The following is a 21,305-nucleotide window of genomic DNA, read 5'->3' as shown; positions in this document are numbered from 1 at the left end:
AGACATCTTAGCTATTAGAGAAATATCAATGGATTATATGGTTCATTTCTGAAAGTATAGTACTAAGTTATTGTCTAAGCTACATTTTATGAAGAAAGGACTGTTTGTCCATCATTTTAAAAGCCTATATCCAAGCCTAAATGTTTAGAGACTCGTCTTCTGGAAATACTTCCCCATATATTCAAGCTGAATTTTTAGTGTTAGTTCTAATGTTATTCCTACCAGTCACCTGAACTGCCTGCCATACTAATTCGCTTGCAGGCTCCTCTCTGCAGTTTAACTGATACATTTTTTTCTCCTCCAACAGACCCTTAGAGCTTGTTCATTATTTTAGTTGTTTCTGGCTCTCATTCAGAAAAATCAAAGTCCTTATTTGGATCCCAGAAAGTAAAAAACAAAAACAAAAACCCACAGCCTCCTTTTTGGACCTCACTGTATTTCTTTGTGAACCAACAACTTACCTTCAATTTCTATCATCTGCTACCCTGCTTCTCAATTTTCTTAAGGAAGCTATAAATTGGTCATCATTATGCTTTCATTGGCCAGACTGAAGAAGTTGTGAAGAGTTCCACCCATTTGCTTTATCGAAATTAATATGTTAGAAGGATTATTGCAATAAAAGACTTTGTGGGTCATTGGCTCCCCTGAGTCCTAGGTAGGCAGTGAGGACTGTGGATGACAGCCAGTTCTTTAGAGGAAGGTATTTGTGCAGCATTTATCTGTGGATACTGGTTGCCAGTCCTGATGCTGTGGCCCAGAGAAAGACTTCTCGGCACCCTAATTTCCCTCTCTACCATTCCCTTTTTCCTAGGGTGGAGGGAACAGTAGGGAGGGGCAGAGAGAAAACCAAAATACACCTCTCTCCTCTATGCCATTCTGTGTTTATCCAGGAGGTCAGGGAACACATTCTCCCCTGACTCCCCCGGGGATCCTTCCTGACCCTTCTGTAGACCCTCAGCATCCTTAATCTGGGTCATGACCCAAGGAAGGGAACCAATGATCTATGATAGGTCCTAAGGATCTTTTAGGTTCACCACCAAAGAGTATATTTTCAATTATTTTCTACAGATCGTTTGCTTTATATTTGTTTAATTTATATCATTATTTCTGTAACCATTTCCAGTTCTTTAGGAGCACTCATATTTTAACATATTTCCTAGCGTTGACAATTTAATATAAAGTTGGCATCGATTTGTAAACTCCATTAATATAGATGCCCTTCTCCAGTCTTTAAGAAGCAAAAGAAGAATATACTTGTAATTCCCGTTAAGCACCTTCATATAACAAAATATACTCCCACTGAGCTTCTTTTTTTTTTTTTTTTTTTGTATTTTGGCCTCTTTTTCATTCATGTATTTTTTCTAGATGTTTAACTAATTCAGCAAGTGTTATTTGGGAAGGAAAATAATGCTTTTCTGAAATATAAAGGAATTATCTTATATTATCTTATCATTTTTTAATCTGATTTAGCATTCTTTTGAACAATGCTTTGTGTTTTCTAAAATTCGTTCTTACTTTATTATCCTACGACTTTATACCTTAAGATTTTTTGTTTTTCTGTTCATATCTATTTGATTAGTTATAAAATTATATATGCAGTAAGTTTTTTCATTTGTGAAATACCATGAAATCCTTTGCAATGTTTAGATGTAAGATTTACAGGATTTAGGAGTAATACTTAAAACAAGGATTAAAGAGATACATCAAGTTTTGTGTGTGTGTGTGTGTGTGTGTACATAGTTCTTACAGGTTTGGGGGTTAAAATGGGTAGGTGGGTCTTAGTTTGCTCTTTGGCATATAGAATCTTTGTTACCGTGCGATTCATTCTACATGAGGTTTGCTGTGCATTAAAACAGTAATTTTTAAAGTTCAACCACATATAGGAACTTTTGCCAATAGTGTAATTCTCCTATAAGTGCTTTGTTATGATGATTGAATTACTTCTCCACAACTTGAGCAAGCATTGAAATTTATATAATGAATATGTAAAGTCAGGTTAGAGAAATAGCTTATGTTTTGCATATGTTCAAAATATTCCTTGATGTTATCAGTCCGCGGTTAAATATATTAAATATTTATGGTGTAGTGAGCAAGGTTTGTAAGAAAACGGAACTGCTTTCTCTAATTTTGAAGGAGAAAATTATCTTCATATCTTCTTAATGGGTAAATTTATTTTTCTTCATATCTTTAAACTTCCTACTTCCTATGAAATAGTCACTGAGGTACTAGCATTTTCCAAAGGAGTGCTCCATTTTAGAAAGTTTCTTTTTTTGCACACAGTTCATTGTTTTGAATATACATTTCAAAGATTTTATCTTTAACCAACATGCAAATTTGCTGAGTTGGGCGTCCAAAACCTTTGTAGGTATACACTTGTGAACACATATCTCACTACATAGGCTGAATTTAAGTAGCTCATGGAAACTGGGAGTAAACATGGTTGTGTTTTTCCATTATCAAATTATTTCCATCCTGTCAGGAGCTATGGACACAGTCAGTCTTCCTTGTTTGGGAGTCTTGACTTTCTCAGTCACAAATTTTTAGCACAAAAAACTCTGAGAATCATCAACCAACTGCTCACTTTTGAGTCTCGCCACTGTATGGAACTGAATCAGTGAAGAGAGGATGATGTTGAGCTTATGTAACTATATTCTTTAGACACGTTTCTTTTATAATGACACATCACATAAAATGGCAAAATATATATTCATTGTTAAGATGACTGAAACCTGCCTGTGCTGAAGAAGAAAGCTAAAATGAAGCTTTTTCTGGGATATCTTGTATAATGACATCTGAGTGCATTTCTTCATGGTAGTGAAAAGCTACTATACTCAATAAACTCTTTCTAAATATTGAGAGACTTCAAGATATTTTGTCTGTTTCTTTCTTTTACTTGCTTCTTGTTGTTGTTGTTTGGTATCCAAAGAGGTAGTTAGAAATACTTAGAATCAAATAATCATAGAATTGAAAGGAATCTGAAAACTTAACCAATTGCCCAAGCTTGTTGTTGTTTGGTATCCAAAGAGGTAGTTAGAAATACTTAGAATCAAATAATCATAGAATTGAAAGGAATCTGAAAACTTAACCAATTGCCCAAGCTATGTAGAAATCTCTTTGTTCTATTCAGTCTCTCCCTGAACACTCCCCGCAACAGGAAAATGATTGCTTCATAAGATAGGCAGATTCATTTTTTAGTATTTCTAATTGAAAGAAACCTCTTCCCTGGTTTCCTGCAACATCCACCAATTGTTTCTGGCTCTGGACTCTGGATCTGCTCAAAACAATCTCTGCACGATCGTGCCCTTCTCCTCACATCATTGAAAATGACTCTTCATCTTGCTAAGTCCCTCGGTGGTTTGCCACTCGGACTGCAGTGTGCTTCATCAGCCTCGGCACTCTTATTTTGATAGGCTTCAGTTTGATAATATCCTCCAAATGTTGGTGCCCCACCAAATTGGAAATAAGAAGTGTCACAGTGAGCTCTGATTAGCGGTAGGTGCAATGTTTTCCTTCATGCGAAATGAATAGACGCCACCATGTTGTCACCATTTTAGTATAGCTGACCGTCGCACAGCTGCCTAACACTGAGCAGGTTAGCAATTAAAAACCACAAGTCCTTTTCAGACAGCTCTTGATATATACATTTTAATTTTTCTAGGCTTTTAAAATTGAAGTATAGTCAGTTTACAGTGTTGTGTCAATTTCTGGTGTACAGCATAATATTTCAGTCATACATATACATACATATATTCCTTTTCACATTTTTTTCATTAGAGGTTACTACAAGATATTAAATATAATTCCCTGCACTATACAGTATAAACTTGTTGCTTATCTATTTTATATACAGGATTTATACATACTTATCTATCCTGAATTAGTGAATAAATGTATCACCTAAAATACCCTACTGCTTTGGTTTAAGTTACGGTTTTTGACAATCATTTTAGTTAATAGTGATTTGTAATGAAACTCAGAAATGAGGTATGTTGGATATTTGTTTTTAGGTTACCCACAAAAATTCCTAGTAATTACTGAATTTCTTCCTACTTACTTCTAAGCCATCTATCTATTTGATAACACAATCTTGAATTTAACCAGGGGCTGACAAGTTTGCCAGCATGTAGGTGATGCAATTTGCTTTTACCCCTCTTGGAGAATTGGGATATTTTAACGTCTCCAGTCTTTTGGCATCTCCCCTGTTGTCTGTGATTTCTTAGAGATCACTGACACTGGTTTCATCATCACATCTGCAGGTTCTTTCAGCACCATGGGATGTTACTCATAAGGAGACCTGGACACATTTGAAGTGCTGGGAACTTTCTGCTCTCTCCTCATCTATTCTGGAATTCAATTCCTAAAGATGTTTGTTCTAACTTTTTCAGTCTGAAGATCATGCTGCTTGACAGAAAAGTTGGAAAAAAAGAAGTTGACTACTTCTGCTTATTTTGTGTTGCCTGTTAACATTACAACATCTTTCCTAAATAATGACTATAACCCTTCCTTGTTCCTGTTCTGAAATAAAATAGGAACATGGACAAGAACAACAAAAATCCATTTTTATTTTTAGCATTCTGATGATTAATAATTAAAAATCTTATTATAATATTGATCAGTGTGTAGAGATTTTCTTACGCTACGGCCATCAGGAGCCCCCTAACGTAGAAGTCATAGAAAAAGTTACATCTGGGGCAGATTGAAGATGAAATCTAAATTCCACATTATGTTTTCTAAGTGATGAGAAGATCACTAAAGAGAGTTTCCTTTTATTTTGTTTCTAAAGTTCAATAAGTTGCTGTTAAATCAGAAGAGTTTGTTCTCAAGTCAAATAATAAAACTCGATTCAAAATCAAGTCAAGTTCTTGGATTTTAGTAGCAAACACACTCATTTTTGTGACTTATACTTTCATGTTTAAAAGTCCCTTTTTCAAAAAACTCTTCAAGACAGGAAAATTGTATTTCTAAACTTTTTTTCAGATTTTATAATGGCTAGTGGAAGTTCTATGAAAACAACACAGTTACATGATCCTGTAAAAATGGGAATCTATCTGGTTCTCAGGTTTAATGATTCTGTAGGAAAGAAGGACCAGTGTTCTGAGGACCTAAAGTACTTTGTAAACAAATTACAGGGCATTTTGGGTTTCCTTTTTTAGAATTTAAGAGATGATATATATATATTGATTGTTTAACATATGGTTAAATAGATTTGTTTACACAGGTTTGCCTGTACTAAATATGTGTCAATATGTACACATTTATGTGTTACTCTCAGTCTAAGGCAACATTAATTAGCAGCTATGCATACAAATAGGCACTTTCACTACATCACTTTTCTAACCATACATATAAAAACGTTTTGATTATTGCCATAAAAGTGCTAATGCTTCAGAGAAATGTGACTTTATTTTTGTATGTAAACATCTGCCAAAACAGTGCATTTTCAGACAAACCAGTTGAGAAACTTCAACTTATTAAAGATAAATGAAAAATACACACAACATGTTAGTAGATCAAAACCAAGAGTAATATTAATATTAATTTCTCAGGTTAATGAGTTACTGTTACCATCTTTTCAGGGAAAATCTATACAAATTTAATGATAATGACTTAATAATTATTATTCTATAAATGGAAAGCATACAGAAGTAAGAAAATAGAATCACATGTCAAAATTAAAAGCTTTAAAGAGTACTTTAAAAATCATCATTGTGTAACAAAATTAAACAAATACTAACACAACCATTAGGGACAGCTATGAGATGGTATTTCTAAACATATAATGAAATACCATCTACAAAATAAAGGGGAGCTGATGAATTACAGAAAGGCATATACACACTGTGATGAATATCTTCCCAGGACTCACGTAAGGGGTTATCACCAGACACCAGGAAATACAACTAAACATTCACCAACAGCCCATGGGCTTTAAACCTGTTGCTTGCAAAGACATTCTTCTGGATCACGCTCAGTCCGAGTAGGCTGTCAACGTGACTTATGTCTCCCTTGCTTTTTCACCACCCGTGCGATTCTACCTCTGTGTGGTTTTATTTACTTCTCATTTTCCTTCTCGGCTTGCCTGCATACTTTCTCCCTACTTGGTCAGGTTGCTGATGCTACAATGGTAGCCGATGATCTATTTCGTTTATCGCGGACAACTCAGTTGTCAGGAAGAAATTCTTCATGTATTAATTCATCTTTTGCAAACCACTGTCTTTTGGTAACATTCAGTGGACTGCCTCTAGTGTGGATTAGTTTAATTCATTCTGTACCATGGTTATATACTGCAGGCTACCTCTCTCCCAGCTGTCTCACATTTAACACCATGGAGTACGAGAAAATGAAAGACAAGATGAACTATATATCATGTGGGGGCAAAGCCTGTATCAAACTTGTTAACCAACTCTCAGTGCTTAGCACATAATAGGTGCACAAAAAAATATACATTGAATGTTCACTGCATTTAACTATTAATGGCAGCCCTGTCCCACAAACCTAATAAAAAACTATTCAAACTATATGGACAATTTGATTGTTGCTGCTCTGATTTATGTATACAGTTTCCTATCTCTTGTATTCTGCCCATGACTGTGAAATTATGGAGTCTTAGAGCAGAAAAGACCCTAGATACCATTTTATAGATGCTAAATTTGAGGTTTACAATAATTCAGCTCTACAACTAAAACTGAAACTCTTAAAGACCCAGGTAAAGACTGATATTTGAGTGTTCTTACTATATACTAAGTTTCAGCCATGAATCAAACCAACAAAAATCCCTTTCCTCATGGAATTTACATTCTGTCCTAGCAAAGAACTGATCTGTAATGAGTGTGCTACACATATGTTAGATAAATGACTATCACTTACCTAATTAGTCAGGAACCTGAAATTTCCATCCAGGCCTCTAAATTCTTAATATTTGTAATATTTCTGAAGTAATACATTGCCCTCTATGATAATCATCCAAACACTACTTTCTAAATAATTTCAAGGTGAGATAAGTAACTTTTAAATTATACTTACCTTTCTGTAATAGCCACGAAATAAATGAGATTCTAGAGGGGTGGGAAGGAGGGTATAAATGAGTTCACCAAATTGCAGGACTTCTTCCTTCTCTGGCTCTCTTAAAAAATTCAGTGATTCCACAGGCTTTATTCGTCCCATTTTCCAGAGGAGCAAAATGAAATTGAGGAAACAAAAGCATCGCTAGCAATTGACATAAATGGATTTTGAACACAGAGATGCCAGATTTCAAATCCTGTATTCGGGATGTCTCCCCACAACTAATCCTGCACTGCCAGCTAATCCGCCAGGAAATTAACCTTTAGAATGGGACTTACTCCCCAGGGGACTGTGGGGCTACTGTGCTCCATCACACCTGGACCTTCAGGTGTCATCTTAGGGAATCCCACTGAAACTTAACGTAATTTTCGATGTCAGAAAGAAAATTAAATACTGGGTAAAACCACCAATCTAGACCGTGTTTTTGACTCCAACTCAGTAATGATTTCTGTTTCACTTATAAAAGTAATATGAGCTAGCCAGCTGAAGACTGTGAATCTGAGTCTCCTTAAGAAATTAATATTCCAGCTTTCGAACTAAAACGATTGCCAAATCCAGGAGACATAAATCTTTCTGGAACCCTGCTGCGTTGGAATGTGTTGAACACACTCTCCTGAAACACTCCTTTCCCTCGGCTCCTGGATGTTCTCAGGAATCTTTGACTTCTCTGTCTTGGTTTCTTTCTCTCAGCTAGTGCTGTTCTCAAGAATTCTGCATCCCGTTGCTCTTCGAAGTCAGCACATTCTCCCCCTGTGATTGTATCCTGCTATGATGATTTTAACAACCAGAATTGACTGATGTCTCTCAGACCTTCCGCTCTGCCCTGACCTTTCCACAGATCTACATATACGTAAATCAAAACACCTGATGGACGTTTCCCTTGGAATTTTCCAGTTACCTCACATTTTGCTTTGCTAAAATTTAAAAACATCCTCTCCCACATCTTCTTCATCAAATGTTCTTTATTCTGCGTTTGCTTTGTAATATGTTTGAGCTGATTTTCTCCAGTCTTTGAACACAAGTCGGATCATTTACATTCATGCTTATGGTTCAATAGTGTGTTAGCCTCTAGTGGAAGGTGTGCAAGACCCCAGCAATGCCCCTCAGCTCCTCAGGCTTAGGCCCCTCCTTCTCAATAACTCTCAAAGTCTAACCCATTGCCTAGTCCCACTCAGTCTAGATCAGTGCTTCTTAAACTTTAATGAGCACATGAATTACCAGGGTATCTTGATCAAGATAACAGATTCTGATTCATTAGGGTTTGGGTAGGAATGGAGGAGATTCTATCCCAGGTTATGCTCATGTTGCTGTCTGCAGACCGCACTTTGGAATCATCTCCTCACTCATCCTATTGCCTCCATATTTATCCTCTTACATCAGCCTCCCTTTACACTGACTCTAGAATGAGACGGAAAATAATCAATCTATGTCTGCTACATAAAGTCTTTCTCAGGCACTGGAGAAAAATCTATCTTCTTCTTCTAAAGACCTATTGCCAGCCTGTCAAACTCTCCAGATCCATCCCACAACACTTCACAGATTTTAATACACTGATAATACAAGACTCATCTCAAGTGCCCCTTCCTTCAGGAAGTCTTCTCAGATCTGCAGCATCTTTACTCTTCATTATGATATTTTCCATATGTTCCTGGATGTTTCTTTCCATGTGTTTATTTCCTGTTTTTGTATCAGGAGCTCCTTAAGGTGAAGGATCATGTCTTGTTAACCTTTGTGGTCCTCTGTGCTGGGGATACTGCTTGCATATTACAGACGTTCAGTAACTGTTTTCTGAGTTAAGCTGAATACGTTTAAATTTTCCACTTTCTACTTTTAAAAGTGCATCAACCTCTTGAAGGCAAAATATGAATATGCCATCATATTTTAGTGGAAAACAGTAGCATAAGCTTTGAAGCATTGGACCACTTTCAGAAAATGTGGCAGAGAATGATTCAATAAGTTAATTAGAAACTGGTTGCTTTTAAGTCTTGTCTTTCTTTGTAGCACATTTTGCTCATGAACCTTAGATAAATATCCTAATTTTTGACTATCAGAAAATATGGAAAAGTGTATCACATTACGTGCCAGTCATACTGCTTTGATGGACTAATTTATAATTATAAATGCCGAATATGAAGAGTGAAGACATCAGAACACACAGAAAGTACTAGGTAAAGGCACAGAGTTAATCCAATGGGGCTGAGATAGTAAAAAAAAAAAAAAAAAAAAAAAGAATGAAAAATAAAGCTGATAGAAATATCCAGAACATACAGTTAATTTTATTAATTTATAGATTTATTAATGATATTAATTTTAAACTATGTGATCTCATTTTTAACAAGAGGTGTCTTATTTGAAGTGAATAATATATTCAGCCAAAATGCTCTGATGTCAGCTACAATCACAGATGAGGTAAAAAACAAAGTTTGGGTTTCCTTCTGGCTGTGTTTAGATGACTTATTAAAATGTGCAGGTACGGAAACCCTCCTATTGGTACATCTACAGCTGTGTGTTTCACTCCCTGCAACATACCAGGGAAAATTCATGATTGATGACCTGTGGAAAGATTAGAAGAAGGAAAAAAATATGCTACACTTGCTCCTCTGCAAGCAGACCGAATTTCCCTTGTTTTTAAATAATATTATTCTCGAAGCTGTTTGCATGTAGTTACATTAAGCTGATTTTAAAAGTTTCTGTCTATGGGAAAAACACCATAAACGTAAATAACTTAGTTTACAGGAAAATGAACCTCATTAAGCTACCGTGATGTCCAATTTACCCTTAAAGCTGATGCATTTCTGGGCTGCTTCAGTTGTTTTAACAAATAGGTGATACTCTTAGAATGAATAAAGGCGTCACAGACATAAACCAGTTTCTATTGAATAGTAGTTGACATTACTTTCTGACTTGCTTTTTTTTTTTTTTTTGCAATAGAAAAAATACATTATATAATTTGCTCCTACAATTTAAGGATTTAGTTCCTCTAATTTTCCAGGTGAAACAGTCTTTAATTCTCCACACCTACATTCTTTTGAATGGGTGAGGACTGACCCAAAAGATCTTCTCTATCTTAAAGGAACAGCTTCCCTTCCCCCCCCCTTTTCTTCTGTAGATGGCTTTTTTTTTTTTTTTTTTTTTTTTTTTTTTTAAGATTCTTACTGGCTTGTAGGATTTAAGTAAGTGTGATTGGCCCCTTTGAAACTTTTTACAAGGGAAAAACATCTTCTTAATGATGCCTCTTTAAAATGAGTTGTTCAGGTGGAGTTTAAATTCTGGTACATGACAGTGTTAAACAGTCTTTGGAGCAGACAACTTTATACTTACTCTGAACTCTTTGAAAGTGGAAAACAATGCTGCTTTCTATCCAAAAGATGTTAACATCAAGTTATATACTGAAAGGGACCGGCAAAGCTGGACTTATTAGAAAACATTCTTAGCAAAGTGCAGAAACAGCAAATGTATGAGAGGCCTGAGTGTTTGCAGGAACTCAGACCACAGGCAACTTACTCTAGAAGTGCTCTTCTTCCAACGTGTGAAATAATTAATGTTCACCCACCTCGCTTTGGTGGAGGAGAGTTTAATTAAAGCATATTTGCATTTCCCTGGCACCTTTTATCCAAGAATATTTATGAAGTATTATGAGACAAAATAGTGGATAAAAATGAAACAGGGAAGGAGGAAAATAGCAATTCTTAGAAAACTATTTGTACTGAGATTTATATCAGGAAATTTTAGTAATAGAAAAACTAGCCTCAGTAATAAAATTTCATCTATAAATTGCCACTTTTCAATTACCTAAAAAATACTATCTCAGCATTTTTAAAAAGTTGAGTTGGGGGGATGAAAAAGCTCCTTTCTTTTTTTTTCTTTTTGCAGAGGGCTTAAAATTAAGCCCAACTCAACTCAAAATTATTTCATCTGTGAAACAGCATAGAAAACAAAAATGAATTCCTGGAAGTATGGAATAGTATCAAATGACATGAAAGATAAAATGACGTTTGAATGGTTTTCAGGTGCTGTCTCTCTCCTAACATTATACAAGAGTCAAAAATGAAATGCACACGGTTTAAAGAAAATATTGCTAACATTGGAGTATTTCCTTTCTAAAGAAATGACTTTTAGTTGGGAAGGGAAATATATGGCAGTTCTAAAACAGGCCTCAGAATATCCAGTTTTGTGTATGTTTAAATTATTGGGAGTAATACAATTGAACATTCATTGAAAATAGCATTCACAATAAACGGTCTTCTACCCGTGAGGAGAAAGTTATAAAGAAAATAGCGATCGTATTTGGAAATAATCCCATGCCCTCCAACTGAAATAGAGACCACTCTATCTTCTCCAAATGCGATTCTCTTTCCCTCCCTCTTCCCCACCTCTTCCTCCACCAATATTTCTATTTCTACTGGGCACTGGAAAGAACAAGGAAACAAAATTATTAAGATTTTTTTTCCCGTTAATTCAAACAGCAACTTAAATAGGTTGATCAGTATCAGTAGGTGAAATCTTCCCACCAAGAGCCACCTGCACATTAAGACAGCACTGATCAGGTGCCAACTTTACGACATTTTCCCAGAAGAGCTAAATAGAGAAATGAAAGGCTGCACGTAAAGCACTTAGCACCGGGCATTGCACACAAGTCCTTGGGAAATTGTAGTTATGATATAGTGATAATGACAAAATACAAACATACAAGGAGCAAGTAGTAACTACTGTAGTGTATCCTAAGTGAGAGCAATATTTACCTATATTTTAATGCATAGAAGACATTACAGACTTACTTTTTAAGATCTAGAGTCATGGACTTAAAAAAAGATGTACCAGGAACATGTTAGCAATGAATATTTTTGATATCTTTATAAAAATTATATCTTTAAATTAAATTTATAGAAATTTGGTTTTCTTTTTTCAAGTTAATAGTTAAGCATTTAGTTTTGGGAAAGAAAACCAACATAAATCCACTGTTAGCAAATCAGAAATGCCTGGATAACCTATTGGAACAAAAATTTTTAAATTGCATAAAGTGATTTAAGGACATATATGACGTATACTTCACTAAGGGGACATGAGCGTTCTGTTTACTAGAGAAGTTAGTCTCTGAAATGTGGGTCTGATATTTTAATTAGTTCTACAAAATACAGTTCAGAACCCTCAAACATAATCTGGCAGGTTAAAAACACTCTTCGCATCCTCAAGAAATCACAACAGTGACGACATTTGTGTGCTGGAGGAATTACTGTTTTGGGTGATATTTGCTTTAGAAGTTCTCTTGGAATCAAGTTCCCAAATCTTCCCTAAGAGCCTTGTTCATGAGGAAAACAGCAGTTGTTAAACTGTAAAAGTGAATGTTTGGTAATTTCTCACTTGCGCACCTAGCAGAACACACTTGTCTCAATAATTTTTTTAAAACCTGTGGTTCATAAAGCCCAGAAGTAAGCACTGATTTTGATTTCTATGATTGTTCTTTTTTTTTTTTTTATTTGAAAAAATTGACACGGTTTACAATGCTGTGTCAATTTCTGGTGTACAACATAGTGTTTCTGCCATTCATATACCTACATATATTCCTTCTTATATTCTTTTCATTATAGGTGACTACCCAATGATAATTCTTAAAAGTAGAAATGAAACATCCCTGATCCTATGATGTGTCGAATGTTTGTTGTATCAATTTTTTTGACTTAAAATTTAGTAAGAAAATAATACCCTTTGCTAGCCATGCGAAAGAAAAGTAGTGAGCAGTAACCTGGCTCACAGGAAAGTCTGTGCTACCTCTTACATTTCAATTACTGCAAAATTAGGTCAAGATAATTCCTTTAGTCAAAAATTTTCAGTTTTGTTGTCGTCTTACAATTATTTTTAAAAATTCAAAAAGACAATATGGATAAACAAGGAGAAATGGACCCTTTTTAATTCTTTAGGGAAAAGAGAGAGAATTTGGCAGTCCTGTGTTAGTCAACATTTAAATTTCAGATTAAAATATATGACAATGCAGTCTTTTTAAAGAAATACAATCTTTTTTTTTTTTTAGTTTTTATTGGAGAAAAACTATTTTTGCTTAAATATACTTAGTGTTTGTTTTCTTTGCCAATATTTTAAACATGTCCATAAATAAATAATCTTTTTTCATCTTTAATAAATTCCACATACCTGGTCTCAAATTACTAAATCAAACTGGTCAGTATGTTTTGGATAAAGTTACTAAACTAATCCAGAGATTAGTGCTTCTGAGAAACACGAGGGTGACATGGTCTTTTGGTAGAAAATAACTCAAAGATCTCTAACAAAAGCATATTCTAGAAAAATGTAGTAGTAGCTTGATCTTTGATTAACTTTTGATCCCATTAGGATACTTGCAGCAATGACTATTCAGAAAATCATTTCCTTTACTCTTCCAAAAGTGCCCATCTCTTTAAAACGTTTGCCACTGCAACGTGACTGCTTTTTAAATGTTGTCAGCTACTCAGAATGATGGGGCACTCTTTGTTTGTCAGTTCATTAATTTATTTAAGATGTGTGTATGGTCAGATTCATGAAGGTAATAAATCTCTTTTGTAGAGACAGATAATTACTTTAACATGGCAAGACACAATAACACAGTGCTTAATACAAAGCAAGCTTAGCATATGCATGATAGGAAACAATAGAATGTAAGTATTAATAGAAAATAAAAAACAGTTCTCAATTACACAATCATTGAAGAGAACACACTTAGAAGTTGAACATTTGATATTTGTCTCTCTCTAACAAGCTTACCTTATTGCTAGATACTTTCCCACATTAAAATTCCACTAATGCCACCGTATTCAGATCTCTAGAGAACCCTTTCTCCTCTTGAAAATATTTTGGGGTTTCACAAAAATCGTTTGCCTGTCTCACTGGATTGAACCTCAAAGACTCCTTTGACGCAAGTGTTATTTTGACCACGTGAACATGGTTTCCATTTTTTAACTAGATTAAAACATGCATGAACAAACTGCTTATTGAACTTTAATGTCGCTTTGTTGCTTTGATGGTTTACAGATTTCTGTTGCATAGATGGCTGTCCCCCATACATTCTAAAAGTGAAATGATACATCGTAATTTGAATGATAATTTTGTTTTGATGATTTAATTGATAGCAGACAGAGGGATCCGATCCCAGTTTTTCCATTTATGTTTTTCCCCCTGCTGAACAGATGAGACAAGGAGGAGTTTCACAAGCATCTGTAAATAATTAAGGGATGTTACACTAAACTGTATTTCCTTTACCTTCACTCGGGCTTTTCTTGGGGAACTATATGGTAATCCTGGTTCAGAAAAAGAGCACCTTCTTCTCGTCACTGAGAAATCCTTGCCCTTTCTTTTTGTCAGTTTAGGTGATGATTAAAGGCAATCTGCCCACGTTAATTTTCATGACGCCAGGGAAAGTCTTTCCACATCCCTTATTGTTATCATTCCAACAGTCTTTGCATCCACTAACTTCATTGTTAGCAAAGCCTTTTAATGCAGTCTTTTTTTTTTTTTAAACTAGAATTTTCAAAACTGTGCCTATGTTTTACAAACCTATTTTCAAAAAATATCGTGTGAAATGCTGGGGGGGAAAAGAAATGAGAACATGGTTCCTAATCTGCTTGCCTGATTTTCTAGCCACGCCATATTTTAGAAGAGCTGTTTATCTTTGCATGGACATGTAAAAAAAGGAGAATGCCAGCTGTTCAAACCTGCTCCACCTCTGTGGCATCCAAGAAGCTATTCATTTCCTTTTATCAGCTATTAAAAAGATTAGATTACATACCAAATGGACTCTGACTTGACTTTCAGTGAGAAGCATTCTCAGTAGATGAAAAAAATTAATTCTGCTACTAAAATATCTCTATTGGCTTCAGTCCTAACGGGACCTTACAGCCTAGGAGAAAGAAAATTTCTATCAGCAAACTGAAAAACAAATCCAAACACTTTTCGCCGAGTGCTGTTTGGTTATCCTAACACATACAAGGTCAAAGTTTGAGAAGCTACTATATATTTATTTTGACCTGCTGCCTTGAGTTGTTTTGTATTTAGAGAATGTCGTAGCCTCAGGAAGTCTTACGGTATTCCTGGATAAACTGTTTTTCTCTAAATCCACCTTCTACACATCCCTCCCTCCACGCCTGTCCCCCGCAACATGAGCACAGTTTGTATTCTTGGTAGTTGGTTAGACTTTTCCACTGGAAAGTTCCGGAAAATTGAAAGAATTTTTGTTAAGCACTTAGAGATTTATTGAAGGCAGAAACAGAGTTGGGCTGAAATCTTAACTGCTTTCAAGTCTTTTGAGAAGTCTGGTTTTGAGTTTTTACACTTTGATTGAAATATCATTTCCATAGAGACTAGTGCAGTCAGCTGAAAACTTCTCTCAAACTCATACATCCAGTTTTCTGGTCAAGAAATAGCGTGTTGCCAGCATCTGAGAAGGACCATCCAGGGGAGTCTCTTCTCTCTACCAATGGTAACAATTATCCTGAATTTTACTTAACTTTTTACAGAACTTAGTGAATTATTATATAGCCAACACCTTCTTTATACCCACCCTCCAGGTCAAAAAACTAAACTTTAGCCAGCTACTCCCAAACCCCTCCATGTATCTCATCCTAACTGGGACTGGTCCTTCCCTTCACAAGTAGCCTCTGTCCTGATTTTTATAGCAATCATTTCCTTGCTTTTTTTTTAATGGCTTTGGAGCCCAGGCAGGAATCTCTAGACATTATATTTTAAACTGCATTTGATTTTGGTGGCTCTGATAGGTCTCACAGCATTTTCAAACAGCTGTGTAGAACGCCGATTCGCCTTCACTTGTTATCAGCACACTTCAATGTTCACACTGCGTGTGGAAAACTGTGGTATTATGAAGCTGGCAGGAGAAACGAGTTCAAGTGTGTTAGTCAGTGGTCTGGAGAAAGAAACAGATCAGTAACCAGCACTCTAACTCCCCTTCTGAAGAGGCCCAGGAATGAAGCAGGCCGGGAGGAAAAATTAACTACCTTCACTTAACTGGGTTCTCCCCCTAGGCCAAATGTGTGATTACTGACAGACAGAGTTGCATTTTGCCTGTTTGTACCGAACCTCGAGTATGAATGAACAGAGCTCTCCAGTCTCCAGCCCTGACAGTCCTTTTTCCTTGTAAAGCGCATTTATTCATCACCTCATTAAAATGAAGAAAATGAACAAAATATAAACAAGTTAGATGGCAGGACAGTAGGGGTGGTCTGCTATTAAATCCTAAAGAGAAGAGATTGCCCCAGGAGCAGACGGAGGGTGAGTCCTTGTGGCCATTGCACGTCTGTCTTGCCTTTATCCTTAGTATTTTGTCCACACGTGGGTCCAAGACACAGGGGTGGGGTGTGTAAATGGAAACTGAGAAAGACCACCGAATCACACACGCACATGCACACAAACAGTGTGTCCATACGAAAACACCCCTCCCCACCACGAGCGCCTGATGCTCACAGTATTTCTTTTGGCAAAGTTTAGACATGTCTTTCTAGTTAACAAATGTATTCTGCTGTCAGCTCCTTTTAAGAATTATACTCCATGCTTCATGCCAAATAACCTCTTTAAATATTAATAAATAACTCAAGGTATCTTAGAGAGTCTGTGCTTGAGGAAATATGTTAATACTTCGAACAGAAGTGACAGAGGGAATCCCCCCTTAGAGGTCTGCTCCCAGGAACTGGCTTCCCCAAATTTGGCTTCCAAACTGGTGCACTCCCACAAAAGAGGGCAAGGAAAAGGAAGACAATTTATTTGACTCCTTTGAGTTGCAGCATGCCCAGGCCCACTGGGGGCTCTGTCTACGCTGCTTGGTTTCACTGTCAAAATTCTCCATTTTTAATCCAAATGCTGTCATCCTGATCTTAACCACACAACTGCCATCACATTTCCTGCTTGAACAAGAGTGAAGAGTCCTAAGCAGATGATTGGAAGAACTCACTGAACTCGCCTCTGTTGCCTGTGTCCCTGGAGCGGGACCTTGAAGGAATCCTTCTTCCATTAATCCTGCTACCATCGGTCATGTCTTGGGTTTCACAGCCAGCCATCAAACCCTGTGTATTTGTGTGTTTTCCTGGCTTTACCCCAGTCAGATGGTTTGATTTTTAAGCCAGATCTCTCCGAGGACTTTGCTAGGCATGCAACAAGGCAAAAATGATTTTTCTCTCAGTTATCTTTAAACTAACTCAAATTATCCCTTCAGCCAATTGCTCCTTCCCACGTGGACTTTGTCCAACAGATACAGACGGCTTTGTGGTTGAGATAGTCATCAGCCCAGCTTCGTGACATCAGCAGAGGCTGAGATCATCTGCAGCAGAGGGTGAGGATTAAGGAGAATGGGTTTATGACGTAAGTGTGTGTCAGCTGTCCTCACAGGGGGAGGTTGCGAGAATATTGACTCCAGCCCTTGAATTCTCCAAACACAGTACCAAACAAGTTGTAGCCATACCATGGAGCTCAAGCAGAATTAAATATCTACATTAGCTGCTCTTCGGTTGCCTGATTCTATCCTTCTGAAATTAATATGTCATTAAAACAAAGCAGATGCCATATTTAAGTGTTTCTAATCTTGTTTTGTTCAGAACTGGGGGTATAGGATATGTAGAATATTATAAAAAATGATTAGAAAATTGCTATCCTATAACGCAAAATATATATATAATTAGCTAATATTCAGGTAATGTGTGTCTGTGTATATATGTGTGTCTATAAATAGGTATGTGTGTGTGTGTGTGTGTGTATATATATATATATATATATATATAGTGATTATTTGAGCTACAAAAGTCATTATTTGAGCTAGTTATGTTCTATAGTGAATGCATTAATGCTGAATTAGTGAATACTGAAACTTTGTTCCTGGAGAAATACAAAGTTTGTTGCCTAGGAAATTCTAGTCACAGCACCTTCATTAGCCGATCAGTATATAACCTTGTGTTATGTGTGTTTCTGTTGAAAGACACTTTATTTAATACATACTGTTGAGTCACTGACATTGAACTCAGAGCCCACAGCATTGTAACTCACCCTGAACAAATCTTGTCTAACGCGTGAATTTTCTCTGTTAGCCACATCACAGTTTTTCTTGTGCTAAGGAAGACTGGACAGCACCCCAGGTCTACTCTTGAGGGCCCTTTTAAACAGCAAAATCACCCAGAAAAAAGGCACAAAAATAGGAAAAGATGGCATTAAATATACTGCGTGAAGGACACCTATTTACTATATAGGAGCTGAGCCCAGAAGGCAGAACATTACCTGGTTAGCCTCAGCTAGGAGCGTATGTCTCGGTGACACAAATCTTTTGCTGCTCTCTGCATGTCTGCCAATGACTGTAAAGTGCCATGAGTATTGGCCTGGGGGGTGACAGATAGTTTTTAGTGAGTTGGCCAGTTTGAAAACATGGAATCCACAAGTAACAAGGATCAGCTCTCCATAACACAGTGGGGATGTCGCTCACACTCCTGCTGAACCATGATGACTGGCTGGCTTGTCCCTCTGTGCCTCAGCATTTAGGTTTTTATGAAATTTGGTGTGATCAATAAAACTTCAATGAACAACTTTGTGCAACTTCTATGCCTACATTTCAAATGATTTCCTTTGACAGAATTTCCCAGAAGTGGCATAAGGTGAAGTCAAAGTGCATGATAATCTTAAAGCATGTGTTGTATGTGGTTTAAAGGCCTGACTAAGCGTACACTCCCACTAGTAAAGAGTAGGTGTTGTTTTCCCAAAAGGCTGAGCAGCTCTTCATGATCCAGCCCCAGGGAGATCTAGATTCTCTGTCTAGAACTCGCCTCTCTCCCCACCACAAGAATAACCTGACTAGGTGGTGGTACCCCACTTCTCACAGGTCTGATGGTACCCCACACTTTCTCTTGGCTTCCATGTCTGTCTCCTTGGCCCTCCCAGCTTTCCCCTTGGCCAGCACCCCATTATCTTTCCCACTTCTCCAGCCTGCCTTCTCTAAGCTTCCCCACACTGAATCAGGACCTTCTCTGATTTGTCCCTATAGACCCTCGCCTTGACTCCTACTACATTTATCTAAGTGCCCTGAACTAGTTGTCGACCCCAACTTCCCCTCTTCTAGATTTTAAGCCCTTTGAAGATAAAGATTCTTCATCATCCCGTATCTAAACATCCGGCACCATGCTAGGCATAATAAAAATTTTGTTGAAGGGATGAATGAATGAATAACTATGACTGTCTTACTTGGTTTCTCACCAAATCGCCATTGTGAAAATGAGTGAACAGGATGGACTGAATACATGGTCAAGGATGGCATCTTGGTTCTATCTGCTTACTTTTTTCTCCCTGGGGTTCAGTGTAGGGCAGGGTTCAAGATCACGGACTTTGGAGTCAACCGACACTGGAAATCCTGGCACTTCCAGCTATCAACCCTACAGCTTTGACGAAGTCATTTTACTCTTCTGAACTTTAGTTTTCTCATCTTTAAAATTGGAATTGTGACATCGACCTCTTAGTCCCATTGTGAGGATTAAAGGAAGAATACACATAAAATGGTTTACATTCACAGAAGGTCTGTGGTCTGCACTTGGGCATTGAAAGTCACCTCAAGTCATTCTGAACTTTGCTGTCAGATTAATCTTTCAAAACCTGTTCCTGCATATTTCATCTCTAGGTTCAGAAATGCCTTTTCACCTTCAGCTGGTCATTCTGTGTCCCTTCAACATGTCCTTTTCCCTAGGACACATCCCAGGAACACACCCTCTCCCCTATATAGCTCCCATCAAACTGAACCAGGTGCCTCGTGCTTGCCTCCCTCTGGTCTTTCTCCCTAAAGACAGCCCCCATGTGATTTCTTGGCCACCATATTCTCAGCTCCTCACAAAATGCGTGGCCAACAATATGCTCACAATGAATTTCAAAGAAGTGAATGACTAAATTCTACCTTTCTTCCTCCTTATCACAGCCCTTTGAGGCCTATGTCAGGTACCACCACGCTAACCCTTTCTGGCTGCCAAACCAAACTACTAACGTCAATATCTCACACTCTCTCTGCCTTCCTATGAAGCTCTGGACTTGAAAGTAACCAAATTGGATTCGTCTCTCTTCTGTATCCCATGGCAATTTGTTTTCACCCCCATTATGCACTTGCCTTTTTAATTTACATCATATTTACTTGCATATATCACCTACTTTACAGAATGTATGTTTTTCCAAGGATTACATCTTATGCTTTGATGGCTTCTCTATTTGCCAAGTACAATATCTTTAGCATAGTTACCAATTAATTGATATTTATTGGGTTGAGTCTATTGAAATTGTTATGGGACTAAGTCCTTAATACCATAAAGCAGTGCCTATGTAAAATCGTGTCATTCATTGTTAACTTCACTTTACAAATTGGAAAGCATAGAGAAGGAAATAAATTATGTAACACAGGACTTTTGAGCTAAATTAAAGAAAGCTTGTCTGCAATTTCCACACTCAAAGGGGAATATACACTATCCACGGATTTAGTTAGCATGCAACTCAATTTCTCATACATACAAACAATGTGTTCATATTTACATATTTCCTATTTCTCTCCACCCTTCCTTTTGCTCTATTGTCCTGACAATTGTGACCTTCTATCTATGTTCCTAAAAGCTTAATTTTCAAAATTCTCAGTGTTTTATCTTCTGTAGTCTGAGATAAAGGACAACCAAAAGATAACACATGTTTGTTAGTCTTTCTGAACCTACTAAATATAATATTAATAATCATAGTAATACCTTTTCCTTGCACATTACTTTATAGTGTACATATATCCTATAATTTGATCCTCACAGCCATGCAATGAGGCTCTTAAGGCAGGTGCTATTATCCCTGCTTTGCCGATGAAGAAGCTGAGACAATTACATGAAAGGTTCATTGATACTCAAAGTCATTCACTTGGTAAGTGGCTGAGACATGACTCAAGTCCCAGTTGTCTAACTTGAATTTCTTTCCACATCATCCAGATGTTTTCCTAGGAACTTTAAAGAGCAATAGTGAGAAGAGAAAGGTAAAAAGGAATAGGGAAAAAAGACAGAAGGAGTATTACAAGAGTAATGGGGATTTATTTGGTTAATTTGGGAATACTTTAAGAATATTCTAAGTCTGGGTGAGGAAAGGAGAGTTCAGTTTTGAAAATGACATTCTATGCACACTAGTGAATGCTGCAGGAACTTTATTCAAATTTGTGGAGGAAAGTATGTGTCCTCAAATATGAAATCTGAAAACTGAAATCTGTAAAA

This window comes from Camelus dromedarius, chromosome 20 (assembly GCF_036321535.1).
Source record: "Camelus dromedarius isolate mCamDro1 chromosome 20, mCamDro1.pat, whole genome shotgun sequence".
Lineage (NCBI taxonomy): Eukaryota > Metazoa > Chordata > Mammalia > Artiodactyla > Camelidae > Camelus > Camelus dromedarius.
Note: the sequence above shows the minus strand (reverse complement) of the source record.